At 42.7% G+C, this 15208-nt stretch overlaps 1 protein-coding gene across 3 annotated transcripts in view; it reads left to right on the top strand.

Annotated features, from left to right (window-relative positions):
• The window catches only part of znf609a (zinc finger protein 609a), a 75454-nt gene that overhangs the window by 44047 nt on the left and 16199 nt on the right, over window positions 1-15208 (top strand). The window lies entirely within an intron of this gene.

Here is a 15208-nt window from a genome sequence, read left to right as displayed (position 1 = left end):
TCTGCTCAAGTCAGATACACCAAACGAGCCAAGTCTGAAAGACTTTGGTTATTATAAGGGCTTTACATTCCCACACCCCATCAACACATAAAGAAACACATGCACACGTGAGCACGCAAACGGGTAAACTGTATGGAAACCAGAGGGGAAAATGGTACCTTTTATTCAAAAACTTTGTACAAGGCAGTGGTGGCTGTTGAGTACTTGGCTTTACAGTGCTGTCTATCGGTCATTATGAGTGTGTCATGTCCTTTCTATTTTTCCTTCGTTTTCTTTCCTCATGCACTGTGTTATGTCTTTCTGTCTGTCTGTCTTTATTACATTGTTCTGTTTTTTGTCTCTATATAACTGGCTCGTGTAACTGATGGGAGATTATGCAGAACCAGGCTACTAATGTGTCTTGTGGGCTTTTGTCAGGGTGATGTGCACTTGCACTGTGGTTTTTAATAAGCCTACTATGCAAACCCTATTTTAAAAGACCCGTGTGATTTCCATATAGGAGCTTTTCTTGGGCATTACAAATAAGTGTTACTTGTAACAGGAGTGGCTCAGCCAACACAGATCTCAGAATTCTCCTGGATGTACTGAGAGCATACCAGCTAACCTTATTTATACCTGTTCACAGGTTCTCAGAATGATGGCCAAAATAAAAGCAGTTCCTTTAAAGAATATTCATCTTTGTTAATATCATGTTTCTCAACAGAATAATGTATTATTGGTCAGTGAGCTTGTAGTTAGTCCTGTGTTCCACCAAGCAGTCCTTTTTGCGTTAAATTCTTTCCTGCCGGTTAAAAGACTACCCAGAGGACTTATAGCGCTTTTGTTCCATTGGTAGACAAGAGAGAAAAAACCCAGAGCAAATTGCAAACTGACAGTTGGCTTTGATGGAGTGCAGTACACTTACATGTTCAAACAGACTTTCTGTTGCTTCCTCACTAGCAGAATTTTTTAATCACCAATGTTACTTTGTCCTTGGTATTGCTCCCCGCTGACCTAGCGCCATCCCCACCATCCTCGCAACCTGATTGGTGGCCATGGTTTTGAGTCCCCAGTGGCTGGGGCATGTAAGCTGTCAGGCTGCGTCTGTGAGGAAGATGCTGAAGGGGGCTGGGGTCCTGAATGCGTTACTTTGCCCCTCCCCCAGTCTGTCTCTCCCTCTCCCTACCGCTCTCTCTCTCTCTCTGTCTCTCTCTCAGGCCTACCTCTCCCACCTGCCTACTTTGTTGCTCAGTAAGAGGAAGCCCAAGGTTTCCAAGCTACTATAAATATCCTTGTGTCTATCTGTCTCACTCTCTGTCACTCTCCACTCCTCCCCTGCAGGAGCCAGAGGGACAGCTCTCTCCCTCGTTAGGCAGTGCCTCTGTCTCCTTGGGTTCTGGGTTCAGCTCTCCTGAGCCCCAGTGCTCTGCTGCACTAGAGATAAACCTTGACTAAAGTACTGGAGTTGGACTGTGTGCTTCTCCTAGCTTTGCCAAGTATAAAGCAGTATGCTGTGTTCTCTCTCACTCTCTCTCACTCCCTCTCTCTCACTCCCTCTCTCTCACTCCCTCTCTCTCACTCCCCCACCCTACCACCTTTTCTTCTGGGTGAACAAGCAGTGTCCTTGTAGAGCTCCTCTGTACGAACACAAGTAGTGTCAGTGTTTCAAGGACTATTTAGAGAGGTTTCTTTTAGGAAGTAGAAGAAAAGCGGGGCTGGGGAATAAAGGGAGGGGGAAATGAGAGAACGACAAGAGGAAATAGGTGTTTTTTTTAAGGTAGACCAGCAGCTGTGACAGGTAACCTGATGTTATACTCCATAAAATTGTTTTAAAGTGTGTGCGTTTGTGCGCGTGTCTGTGCACGTGCGTGTGTTTGTGTAAAAATGATGCCTTAGAGGATCATAAACCAGGGACTGTCTGCAGTGTACAAATTGCTGCCTAACAACCAGAAAGTGTGTTTTACCTCAGTGGCAGTGTTGCTTTCTTTGCTTTTAATTTCATGGTAGCCTTTCCCTTTCTGTTCTTTGAATTTCTCCCCCTCATGTTGACAGACAGCTCATACATGGCTGGGCTGTGCATCAAAAGTTGGCTGAACCTGACAGGTACTTCTGTGTTGCTGCTGTTTTGTGTGTCTCCGGGCAGGGTGCGGGCCACTTTTTGACATAGAATCCATTTGTTAAGTCGTCTACAGATTCTTTTGTATCTGTAATGGTTAGTTGATGCTTTCTCAAACCCACTTTCCTCAGCGTGGTGTCCAAGCAGTCACAAAGTGCGTGCTGTCCAGGACTATTTGCATGAGAGTGGCGGCCCTAATAGCAGCATGAGTAGTGTGCGTCTGAGAGAGGATGTGTAGCTTCACCACCATCAACAACCCCGTCCAACCTCTTCCCCCTTCAGAAAAGGAAAATTACTTAATACATTTTCTCCACTCACTGGAAGCTATTGTGTATAAAATAAAACACAGGAAGATTTTGAAACTGAGCCCACATTTCCTGCATGTTCAAGCTGCCAGCTGTCGTTTTATCAAGATGTCTGATGGTGTTGATTAAAAGGTGTTATCCGGTTTATGAGTGGCCCATTCCAAGAGCAATGTTTCATGAGAAAAATAATTAGTTTACCTAGTAGCACTGATGTCCACTTTCCCAGGTTGTTAGCTATCGTGTAATAGGACAGAGAATTATGGTAATGGTCTAAAGCCATGAAAGAATCCATTTCTCCATGCTACTAAAAGTAAGGAAATCCAAAGTATGCGCATGATATTTTACCAACATGTCGTTTTTTTCTTATTCACCATACATTTTCAGTCTGTTGCCTGTTGTAAGTTGTTCGGTGGCTTTTATTTGTTTTTGTCCTCTTTGACCTAGAAACTGAGCAGGATGGCTCTGTCTTATCGACCACTCCTTGCCCCGCCCCTCCGCCACTGCTCCCATGGCTCGCTCTGACTAGAATGCAGATTATTCTTTTAATAAACGCAACTCTTGTGGATCAACTTAGGATCCAGCGTGAAGGCAGGGAGGACATAAGAGCAGAGGATGGAATATAGAACAGTGGGTTGGTACAGTAAGGGAGAGAGGGGGACTGTAGGAGTTTTCATAGCAGTTTGCCATTATGTTGCACTGTTTTCCCATATGTACTTTTCTGAAGAAGCATGCCAGCCATATTTAGATGTAGGTTTATTCCCTCAAGTGCAATTCTGTAAGTAAGAAAACGGCCTGTGTTAGACTAGGGATTTAGCAGGACGTTAACTGATAAGAAAGCTTTGTCGTTTGCTGAGTTTAACATCTTCCCCCGGCGTGAGGTGTGCCTCTTTTTGTGCTAGTTTGTGCATAAAATAGCTCAAGTTAAACCGAGCTGTCAAGAGTTGATGAATGAGTCCAAACATGCTACTACAACACTTGAGGAGTCCAAAGCCTTTTACGGATCAGTTTCATAGTTCACTGGGTTTCTTCTTTTTCCATAGCTTAATTGGCGTGGACTCCCTCCCTCATGGCAGGCTTCACACAAAGCCCATGGAGGTCCATTATCCTGGATTCCCAGCTGGGCGAAAGAGGCGAACCCTCCTCCGACAAACCACGGTGCAGGGCTATCCGTGTGCGCTAGGATGATGTTAGCAGTCAATAAGCGAAGGCAGTCCTGCTGTGTCACAGCCAGCCAGCCAGAGTGCACTGCCATAGGCTGGCTCGCATGCTCGTTGAGGATGGATTATTGTAGAAGCCTGTGGTCACTGCACTTGTTAGGCTGAAATGGAAGATAACTCAGGTGCTTGAAAGTGTACTTCATCCGGACAGAAGGGGGGTTAAAGGACCTTTTTGTTTCAGAGGGTATGTTTGAGGCATTCTAAAAACATTCGAAACAAGCTCCCAGCTGATGTGTGTAACAGCATTAACATGTACAAATTAGGAGGAATTGTGCATAATTCAGTTTATAACAAATTAAGATTGATAGACAACATCATATTTTGTGGGTGGCTGTGCACGAAATGTACAATAGATAATTCACTACAGTGCAAACATGCAATAGAATTTACAATAGGCAGTATCGCCCTCAATGTAGCAGCCTGTGTATAATGTGCATGCAGAATTGCAGGCAGGGAAACTGCTGTACAGCTGGTAGGCTGCAAAACCACTGCTTACTCTTGCTCACCGTTTTTAGGCTTGACTGCTTGCAGTGAGTCCCCTTTTCCCCCTCCAGGATACACAGTCTTCATTGTTACTCTGTCCTCAAGTTGCATAGAGCAGCCTGAAGGGTCCTCAGGGTATACACACCCACACACACACACACACACACATACGCACTCTCTCTTGTTTCTCTCTTTCTCTCTGGTTATCTGTTTTCTTGCGTAAAGGACAAAGGTGTAGCCTATCACTGAACCATCAGGCCCGTGGCTGCTTTCAGTACGAGAGGGCCCAACTTCCTGTCTCCCACTCTTACCTTTTCACTCCTGCCGCCGTCCCTCGCAACCAGTTTGAAGTGCTCATGTTCATCAGTGCTCGCTCCTGTCCTGTCTCATCTACTCAACAAACACTTGATAGTTTCCTCAGAACCACTGTTGTCCTGTGTGTGTGTGTGTGTGTGTGTGTGTGTGTGTGTGTGTGTGAATACTGTCAGCCATGTGAGGCAGTAATGTAAAAGAACATTTAAAGACACAGATGAATTTCACATTTGATGCCAGATAGAACATTCAGTTGTACTGATATCAATTGCACAGTCACAGTCGTGTGTATCCAGTGATTATGCTGTGCCCCCTTTCTCTGTCTCTCACACACGCACTCATTCACATGCACTCACTCCTGCTCTCTGTTTCTGTCTCTATCAGCACTCCAAAAGCTGTAGCCACTCTCAGCAATAGCAGGATACAGAAGTATCCACTACATTGTTAAGTGCAAGTCTAGATCGATTGCCTGAATGTCATCATAGCCAGTCGCACAATCTGTTGATGAACTTCACCCGTGTGGCAAATTAGTTAAACTCCTGCTTTAAATTTTACGAGGCTCAAAGCACCTCTGTCTTCCAGTACCTTTTGAAAGGGGGTTTGATGTCTATACACAGGAAGTTATTGCAAAAGGAAAGCCAAGTTCTGCAGAGACATTTTAAAGGCACTGGAGTTCCTCGAGTAGTCCACCACACAGAGCTGGCAAGCAAGGGCAAGTCATAGAACTCTGAAAAGTCCAGCAGCGGCATTTTGCTATAGAGAAGCTTTTCAGCAGCAAGGATTGACAGGCTAATAAAGCCTGTGTTCACCCTGTGAGGGGGGACAGACTTTGGTCTTTCAATGGGAAAATGATGTGAAGCACACTGGCAGGACAAGTGCACGGCGGGTGAGGGGCCAGTCAAAGTCCAGGCCTTAATCCCCCCGAAAAGCGCTCGGCTCTGCCCACCACTTCTGGGCCCCAGCCCACGCGAGACTGCACAAGACAGCACAAGTAAGCTTTGAGTGTAGACTGGGAAAGTAGCTGCTTTGCTCGACAGCGTGAAAAATAGCTACTGTGAAAACGGGGGGGAGTGAGTGTACAATCAGAATATGCCCACAAACACATCAGGTATTTGTGTGCTGACAGAATTCTGACCACTCCTGATGCTCTGGATGAAGGATCTCTGGAGTTTTGATGAATCACATTGTTCATATAAAATGTATGGATAAAATGTATTCATTTTAATATAAATAAGGCATATCACAATCTAGATATAAATTAATACAATTGCAATATACAGTTTCCATATGCACACACCTACACACCAGAAGAAACTAGTGTTAATATACAGCACACTGCAGCTCTTCCTCCCTCACCGCTTTCATTTGGCTTCCAGGTTAGCCACAGGCCTCTGCTGATCTACACAGAGCAGACTGTTGGTTGCTAGCAACAGAGCGCAGGTGTTGCTGAAGTTACCACTCCTTACTTCCTCTTCTAGTCTCTCTCATTCGTGCTCACACACACACACACACACACACACACACACACACACACAATTTCCAAAACACTCAAAGTCTGTAGTTATTATCTCAAAAGTGGAGAGAATAGACACCACCTTTTGTTCATTTTCATCACTTGGGATCAAGGAGGTCTCCCCAGGTAAAGGGCAAGTTTTGTGTGAATACTGGTACTGTTATTGTTTAAACTGGTTTAATTTCTTTCATCTCAGGTTTATTTCTTTGTAATGGTAAGATGTGTGGCTTTCATTTTAGCCACAGATGATTGGATTAAGGTGGTTGCTAAGCACTGGAAGCATAAGGGAAATGCTCAGATCGGAGCCACCCTTTTCCCCACAAGGCCATGGGCTTGGGCTCCCTCCTTTTAACGTTGCAGTTAATCAACATGTAGCAAAACTGATACGCTCCCAGATACTGAGTCTTCGGTTTGAAGTTATTATTCACTCAATTTAATTTATCAGGAAACAGACTAATCAATAATTATTGGATGTGTCTGTCAGAGGAGTTGTTTGCTCATGGTCTGATCCAAATGAGCTTGTTTATTCATTAATACAGTTTCAAAATATAGCCCCAACAAACATTACAGAGATAGTGTTTTATTTCTTTATTTATTTATTTCTCTCCCTTCATAGAATGAATTAAAGCATCTGTTTAGAGAACTCCTCCTGTGCTAAATGAGCCTCTCTCTGTTGTCGCATGCTTCTCTCTGCATCTCAGTTGCTGTGTGCTACCAGGGCTTCCGCGGTACACTTTGGCACTGAAGTGGCCCAGACAGGCTCTTCCTGCCTGCTGCTTTGTGCTCACCTGTTTGCCTGTGTGGCTCTCGTCTGCTGTTCTTGGCCTCCCACGCTCGCACGGCAAGCTAGCACACATGCTCAGTAATGCCTGAAAGCTGCCTGTGGGTGAGCCTCATAGAAGGGCTCATTGCAACCTTCATCTTGGCAAGACCCTAACAAGGAATCAGCGGGGATCCGGCGCTCGCGAGAAGTCGGGTGGAAAATTCGCCTTTTCGAGATGTCGTGTTTGTGATCTTGAAAGCAGTCCTTTTTGAGTGTGAAAGGTGAGACACCTCTCAGATCAGATATCAGATTGCTTCTTAAATGACTGGTTCTCAGCTGCATCTTAATGCGGCTTTGTTCCTTTTGAGTGTGTGCCGTATGGAAGGGAGGTGCCCTCTTCACTGGTAGTGGAATGTTAAAAACCCCAACATCCTCTGCACATTTAATGAGGGTAGTTGTAAGAGAGATGACTTTCTTTTGAATGGAGGTTACGAGGAGGACGGCAGCAACAACCACCGGCCCACAGTTTGTTTGCTAGGTGGCACTATAAATGTTGTGGTGGTTCTCTTTTGGCTAAGCTTTTCTCTTTCCTGTTAATAAAGGCTCTTAGTTGGAGGCTGATGGTAAAGGCTCTTAGTTGGAGGCTGCCCTTATGCTCATTTTGAGCAGTTTGAGGGCCTTGGTTGCTTGAATTGTTTGACTTCTGCTGTTTGATTGCTCCTAATAATTGCAATAAGTATGTGAAAGTTTTAATGTTTTTTGTTTTGTGTTTTTTTGTATTAAATTTATTAAACACATATTGCATTCAGTATACTGAACAACACAGCTTCAATGTTAGAAATGATGCTCCTTTTCAGAGGTTTTAGTGAATTTTGGTTGGTTACTATAGATGTGAAGACAGGAACTTGCCACCCACAGAGACTGTACAGGTAAATGACGATCATTTGAGTTTTTGCTAAGTGGTTTTAAATAGCATAGTGCTGCGTGGAAGCTTTTGTTCCTTATCTTGTTTCTTCATGAGTCGCCTACTTTGACTATAACGGGCCGTTTGACTATAAAGGACCTTTTGCAAAAATAATAAATCACAGGTTGTTGCAATTGTTACATTTTAGGGTGAGGAGTTCAGAAAAGGCAATACAAAAAATCTGCTTATACTCTGCTTAGATTCACAAGCCTTCTGATTATACCAGCAAAATTAAGATGCTTGGGCATGTTATTGAGTTGACTAAAGAGGTTCACCTTGTCAGCTTTACCTTAACATCCATCATAGTTTTTGAAAGACAAGCTTTATAATGAAGCTTGTTTCTGATGAATAGTTAACATGCAGAATGTGCCTAGTCATGTCATGTTTTTACCTGTTTGCATTATACAAGCTGTGTAGCTACAAACATTGTCGTAAGTTGGTGTTTGTGTGCAAATTACTTCTCGCTGGCTAGCATAATAAAAATTTCCAGTGGACAGAAAAAACAAACTGGGGTTGGAATTGCAAAAAGAATGGGGCCTTCATACCCTTGAAGTGAACTACTACTCACTGGGCAGCAGGTGCCAACCACTAGGCTTTGTCAAAATGTGAACATTCTCTCTGTGTAAAGAAAAGTGGTCTTTCACTAAGTGAGAGTTCATTTTAGTCAAGAGTTTTGTTGTTATTGTTGTTTCCCCCCATTGTAGAGTGAGTCTTAAATAGATTGCACACTTTCCTCTCATTGAGCATGTAAACCGTGTTAACAGATACTTGATTAGGAACTTTAGGTAATAGAATTTTGATCTTGAGTTACTTGAATATTACTTGTCAAACTAAGTAGCCAATCATTTTTCTTTCTTGCTTGCTTTACTTTACATAGGATTAACGGTCATGTAACTTAATGTGAGCGCAGAAGCGAGAGATCTTGCAGCAAGCCGTTCAGTAGTCTGGCATGAACTGCCCACCACTTGATCCTTTACCCCCAACCGTCAGGCTCAGGGTTTGGCATCTCCACACCTACCAATTTAGCACCTCAAATGTGGTCTGCAATGCAGCTTCTAGAGGCTAAGCAAACTCAAATTACAGAGAGCTGGTTTGGTTTCCATGAATCAGATTTTCAGGGAGTCTTGCTCTCTAATTATAGGTCTGGGCAGTTTGTTGCCCATTTGGTTTTATGACTGAGGTATTGCTGTTTTTTGGTCAATTGCCAGTGAGAGCTCGATACAGACTAACAACGCTCAAAAATAGCAAAGCACCCTTTCACTGCCAACTAGTTGGCCATTTAAATTGAATCTTCTGAGAATAACTTCTGTGATACTGTCTTTCATTTCAGTTTTACCTCTAACCTTGATTGGATTTTTACATCAAACCTTCATCAGAGCAATTAGCAAGACTGACTTCCCCACATTGTAGACACTTTAAGTAGGCCTGTTACAATTATAAACATTTATTTTTTTGAAGGGGGACTTTGTTCTAGGAGTTAACACCTTGTTTATTTTTTTCTGGGGAAAATGCAGTCTAAGCAACAAAGCTGTCTATTTTGACAAGCTGTCTGAAAGTGTTTTCATTAATAGCCAAAGGTGTGTGCTTTTGTTTTGTTTTGTTTTGTTTTGTTTTTCTTCTTCTTTTTCCAGCAGTTAGTTGACTTTCAGACTTTGTTTTTCCCCCATCACTGGAATGTTGGATGAAAAGCAAGGCAACATTTTAGACCACTTCATCCTCACAGGGAGACACTATGGCATTCTTTTCTTCAGGATATGAGTCTGACAGGAGGATGTTTTAAAATATCCCAAACACATTTTTCCCCTTCAGCCTGAGATTTTCTAGGCTCTAAAACCCTTAGTAGCCGATTGTTTATGTAGCTTGCATTAACAATGTTAACCTGAAAGGCTGTAGAGAGTGGAGTCTTTCTAAACATAGTGTGACATTAGTTAAACTGTGCCAACACCAGATAGATAGATGGATAGACAGATGGATAGATAGATGGATGGATGGATGGTGTTGGCACAGTTTAACTATGTATGTATGTATGTATGTATGTATGTATGTATGAGAGCTCTCTCTCTCTCTCTCTCTCTCTCTCTCTCTCTCTCTCGCTCTCTCTCTCTCTCTCTCTCTCTCTCTCTCTCTCTCTCTCTATCATATATATGATATGGAGGACAATATATGCTATTGTCATGCCTATAAAGACTGAAAGCTGAAACACATTTTTCCTCACAGCTTCAGTTCAAAACAGCCTGGTTTTCTGTGACTATTAGTGACAGACATGATCTGTTAAACCTCCAACCTCCCCCCTCCTCAGCTCTGTCATTGTAGACCATATTTCATGCAGTTGGCCTCTTTTCATCTGCTTTTATTTTTGGCTTTTTATTTCTTCTATCTTATAGTGGTGGAACACAGATCTCTGGTCTGGTTACCACTAGACACTTGTTGAGCAGATGTCTTTCCTCCACTGCTGAGAGTTTGCAGTGGTTAAGAGGAACATGTGACCTGACCTGAACTCTTGTCCCTGACCAGAGCCTGACTCTAGCTCCCAGCCAGTGTCAGATGACCTTTTCTAGGGCTTTTGTGTTTCAGCACAGGGCACTTAGAATGTGAGCTGGCACCATTTGTGGCTGTCTCAAATAATCCTGAACTTCAATTATATATTTTTTTTCAACTACAGAAAGAGGGTGTGGGCACCTGGAGGAATGTTCTCAATGGAGTCAAAGTTGTAACACCCACTTTTCAAGCCAAAGCCTAATTTTCTCATAGCAGAGGGGAAGATTCTTTTCATATTGTACCCTGTTCCCACTCCCTCTCCTTTTTTAAAGGTTTTTGAGAGATCAGTTTCCATGGTGAAATGTAGTACAGAGGGGTACATGTTGTCCATACCCCGCAGAGTTGGGAATGGTTAGTTGATGGTTTCCAGACTTGAGGAGGAGTGGCAGAATCCCCAGTGGAAAAAATTTTTAAACTGACAGTTAGAGTGCGCAGAGTGCTCATGAAAAGACCACAAACCCCTCAGTGGTGGCCAGGAAATGACCAGTTATTTCACAAGCCTCCTTTCAAATGCTGCCCTTGCTAGGGTTGGCTAGTCACTAGTGGTGAGCATACTCTGGGCTACCCCTATCAATAGACACTCCAATAAAGCCAATGTTGCTCACCCAGAGAAGTATTTAGTCTGAGTGTGGTATGTCTCTGTGTGAAGATATTTGCTTTGTCTGTTTTTCTACCCAGAGTGGTAGACAACAAGTAGATCATAGACAGCTTTCTAAGTGGTCACACGTGTTCATGTTTAATTTAATTGTTTCATTAGCACAGTTTTTCTTACAAAAGGCATTGTCAAAAAGCAGCCATACAGGTTGTGAGGTATTGTTCATGCTTCTTCACACATTCGCATTGTAGGATTTCTTTCCATGCCCTTTGGCCATACGTGACATTAGCACATTGAAAAGCTGAAAAGCCTACAGTTTCTTATTAAGACAACAGCTCACAGCTGCTTGTTTGAACGTTCTTTAAATGCTTGTGGAGAGAACTGTCAAGCACGCGCCTGGTCAGCACATCTCAATGATTTCTGTGAGTAATTATATTGACAGGACCTATAAAAAGATACCATATAAAACATCAGCATTCAGAAACCACAAAATGTCAGATTTGATTGTTGGATGGTATGTTTTAATCCTTTTGTTGACCCACTGTTCCAAGATCTTGACAGAAAAAAAAAACTTGTTAGCCCCAGTATTGTGGAAAAATAAAATATGATTTAACAGCCATTATTCATTCTGTGAGTCTACTGTGAGACCCTAAATCCCAGTCCTCTAACAAAGGCAAAAACGACTGGACAATAATGAAGGTTAATAATTCAGTATTTTCTTGCTTGAATTATTGTGGTCTCTCAGTGAACATCACAAGCCTGACTTCCTGCTACTGGGAGGGCCTGTCATCGTCCAGATCTTTTGGCTTACTTTCAGTTGTTTGAAAATCTCAATTGCGTGTTAACCACAAAGCAGGGCTTCGAGATCCAGGGTGTGGACGAAGTGAAAGACCAGCATACACAAACTTGGCAGAACCTAGGCTGCTAGAAGAAAAACTAGCCCTGAACCGCTAATGGTGTGTTTAAAGCCATGGAGGAGAGACAGAGCCAGGAAAGCATGCTTTGTTTTTGTTGAAAGCTGCTGTTGCTCCCACCACTGTTGGGGATTCCTTTAGGTCCTGTTTCCAGAGCCTGTTCTCCAGCTGCTCCTCCCCACACCGCCTTTGGCTTGGCATCTGCAAGAACTCTGCAAGTTTGTCCTTGTGTCTTTTCAACAGTGCACTTGCTTATGGTTAGTGTTTGATGGTCGTTCCTTCCAGTTGTAAGCACTGGGTTTTGGTTTGGACCAGACGAGCTTCTCTGGTCTGCAGGCACAACGCACGACTGTAGGAGGTCTGTGCTGTTACTGTGCGCAGGTCCACTTTGTTTTTACTGGCAGTTTAATGTAGCTTATCGCATAACTGCCAAATGTGCTCAGCAGACCCACTAAGTTTTTATGCGTTTATTTCGCAAGCCTTCCCTGTAGCCAAGTATTTTACAGGACCTTTCCATTGCCCTTCAATATTGAAACAGCTTGTAATAGTACCTGTGCAAACACTACTTGTAGGAAGTGCACCAAGGGACAGGTGTTTGCAAGACTGCCAGGCTAATCTCTCTAGAATGTTGACTGATGTCCAGTGATTGTTTTCTTTTTTTTCTGTTTAATGTAACTGTTAAAACAACAGCTGTAAGCTTGGAAGGATGACATTGCAAATATAAACAAACCATTTAATACATGTGGTGTTTTGTCTGGTCTGTTGGTTCTTGCGTTCAAAGCTTTGTCTGTGAATTAGAGAAGACAGTACTAAGTGTTAAAAATGTTATTCTGAAGTTCTTGCTTATATCCGTAAAGTCCCAAATTAGATCAAACATGTTGTCCTCACTATTTGACACTTGCTTTTTGTCCCTTTGTAAATAATGAATTTACTTAATTGTCCTGTCAATTTCTGTCAGTTCTGTCCTATTGAGATGTTTGTTTGGGTTGTTTTTCTTTTAATTTATTTTTTGGATCAGTGTCTGATTGCCTTTGTGAGGTGAAATGTGGCCAGTGGATTGTTCTCCACCAGCAACATGGCTGAAAAAGAGGTAGAAAGATGAGGTGTGGGGGCAGCTGCGCCCACTGCCTAGCCGCCCCAGTCACTGGTCATAAAAGCTGCTAGAGAATGTCTTCTGCCTGCCAGTCTTGACTAAGATTAACATTCCGTGACCCTGAGGAAACCCTTGTCCCTGGTACATTCTGGAGGAGCCTATGCCCCTGTGGGGCTTGCTGGCGAGGTGGGCGGTGCAGCCCATGCTCTTGTGAATGTCGTAGTGGTCGACCTGTCTGGGTTTTTCAATGGCCGATGCCGATATTTAGAGAGCAGGGAAGACTATATGTGTGGCTGATATGTAATACAAATAATGTTTCTTGTATTTTTGTTTGTTTTTGTTTGTTTTTCTGTTTAAAATATAACAATTTAATAATAATAACAAATGAGACACAAGTCCAAGTAAACGTTTTTTTTTTGTTTTTTTTGTTTTTTTTATTCAACTAAATGCCCAGAGGTAATAAAAAACTGAACTGTTTAGAATTCACATATGTAAAGTTCTCTTTTTTTTTGTCCAGATAATTCTTAAATGTCACCGTTTAGCCTTTTCCTCATTTTGATTGTTTCAGCTACTCATCCTCCTGCAAGTGCAGGAATCTATTATGACACCCTGGGCTCAGTATATTCCTGACAGCAAGAGCCCCATGAGGTGCTCGCAGAAATCCTCCGCCTGTTGAGCGGCACCGCTGCCTGCTCAGTTACAGGCCTCTTCTCTTATCTCAGTGCAGCTGGGACCATTGTTGCTTCTGGTGAAGAAGCAGCCTCACCCCCCCCCCCCCCCCCCCCCCCCCAAAAAAAAAAAGCTGGCGCCCCTTTTGAGGCATGCCTCATTAGTACTGGCCCCCTCTTTCTCATGCAGAGATGTGATGATCAATCAAGCATCGAATATCTGCAGTGTCTGCTGTTGGCTGTTCTAACGTAGACGATGCATGTCATTATGATCACACTAAGAGCAGTCATTGTCGTTCATAAGGAATGATTCTTTGGTGCTTTAGCGGCACCTTAGTCATAATGAAAGGTACTTAATGAGTGGTCTGAGCATTTCATTTGTACACTGTATGATATATTCAGTGCTAAACAGCTCCCAAAATCCTGGTGGTCACAATGTCATTGCTTGCTCAACTCTGTGTGTATGTACTTTTATGAGCTGTTATCGTTCAAGCTGAATGCTTGCTAACGAGACAGCTTCAAGAATTAATAATTCTATTCAAAGCAGCTAATAATAAGCAAACAATAAATCCACCTGTTATTACTGATGGTGTTTTTTGTTCTAACACTGTTTTGACAGTGGTGCCCCTACATATCATGCAAAGACAACAGTCTGTGGTTGGTTATTTTGAATGTGATGACCCTTTCATGTCAGTGCTGGATGGCTGTGAGTGATCAAATCCAGAAGTGTGGCTTGTGAGACTATTTAGAATGTTTAATCTGGCTCAAATTCTCACATTCTCTAGGTTTACCAGAATTGAATGTTCTCTTCATGCAGCCTGTTATGATTCATAGAGTAAACCTCTTCACTCAGTTCTCCAGCGTTCACCAATTAATAGCAAATCATATTGGAGTTAAATAACTGCAAAACATTTAAACATAGTTCGTTGTTTATTTGTTTATGGCTGTCAGTGTTCTCAGTAACAAGGTACATATCCCACTGTGCAATATTGAAGATGGTATCAGTGTACAGTATGCAGTGTGTTTTTCATTCCAAATCTGCATTCCACAAGAAAGCTGGTAACAGCCTGCCTGAAATGTATGACATAGGTTTACTACTAGGTACAAATGATGTGGGACATTTTAGCTTACATGACCCAGTGAGTATCAAAAATGAGAAGTCTGTACTGTCACTACAATGGTCTAAATTTACTGTAACTGCCTATTGTTGTCAGCTTACTGGGCATGTACCTAAACATTTTGCCTCTGGATTTCTTTTTAGATGTCTGTGGGAAAGCTTACGTTCATGTTTTAGACTGTTATTTGTATTAAAGGTTCCTGAAAAATTGACCGAAATGAGACTAGCCCACAGTGTCATGGTGACACTTGGAAAAAGTCATGTGTGGGGTTCATTCCAGTGCCTTGTCGATCCTTTGTGTGCACTGCAGCACATCTGCTTCTGAAGCCCAGGAGCACCATTGCTTATGGAGTAAATGTCAGCCGTGCTGTCAATCTCCAATATGAATTCTTCATGCTGGAGTTAAGACCCACCAGCCTGTGGATGCAGTCAAGAGCATCTCAGTATGTCTAGATCAAGCTGAAGCCAGTGCTTGTTATTGGTTCGTGGGATGTTTCAGCCCTTATTGGGACTTGCTAATCAACTGCTAGAACCCTAGTTTTGAGAGGAATCATGTAAAGCCATGACCTCTGTCTCAGGAGAAAGACCTCCCACTGTACTGTGTGTGTATATGTATGGACATGTGTGTGTC

Source organism: Electrophorus electricus, chromosome 2, assembly GCF_013358815.1.
Source record: "Electrophorus electricus isolate fEleEle1 chromosome 2, fEleEle1.pri, whole genome shotgun sequence".
In the NCBI taxonomy this organism is placed as follows: Eukaryota; Metazoa; Chordata; class Actinopteri; order Gymnotiformes; family Gymnotidae; genus Electrophorus; species Electrophorus electricus.
This window is presented reverse-complemented; position numbering and strand designations above follow the sequence as displayed.